This window comes from Galeopterus variegatus, unplaced genomic scaffold (assembly GCF_000696425.1).
Source record: "Galeopterus variegatus unplaced genomic scaffold, G_variegatus-3.0.2 Scaffold7359, whole genome shotgun sequence".
Lineage (NCBI taxonomy): Eukaryota > Metazoa > Chordata > Mammalia > Dermoptera > Cynocephalidae > Galeopterus > Galeopterus variegatus.
Genome location: NW_007733470.1, coordinates 52,246 through 52,617, shown reverse-complemented (window position 1 = coordinate 52,617; position 372 = coordinate 52,246). Strand labels below are relative to the sequence as shown.

Genomic DNA, 372 nt, shown 5'->3' with positions numbered 1-372 from the left:
GGCTACTGAAAAATAATCCCAGCTAAATAAAGGGGCAGTGATTCAGAGTTGTTTCTGAGAGAAAAAAGAAAACGCCACAGTGAGGTTGGTCAATTTTAATTCAGTTGGGCAGAAACACATACTTGTGTATAAAAAAAAAAACATTAAAACATATTCCAAGAGGACACAGGGAAGTCATGAGGCTTAAGTCCAATTTAAATTTATGGATTAAAAAAGTAAGTACTTAGAAAACAGCAAACACCACCATTATCAACTGCTGAGAAGTGCCACATGTTAAAAGGAAATCAAGCTGTTTTCAGTATCTAGACATTTGCTTCTCTATTTTCAAACCTGTGTTTATGGTTCTATGCTATATTTTCTCTTTTTTTTTTT

General features: G+C 33.3%; 1 protein-coding gene across 1 annotated transcript in view; it reads right to left on the bottom strand.

Moving 5' to 3' along the window:
* The window catches only part of ABHD12 (abhydrolase domain containing 12), a 30,971-nt gene that overhangs the window by 22,216 nt on the left and 8,383 nt on the right, over positions 1-372 (bottom strand). The gene's annotated exons all lie outside the window — the stretch shown is intronic.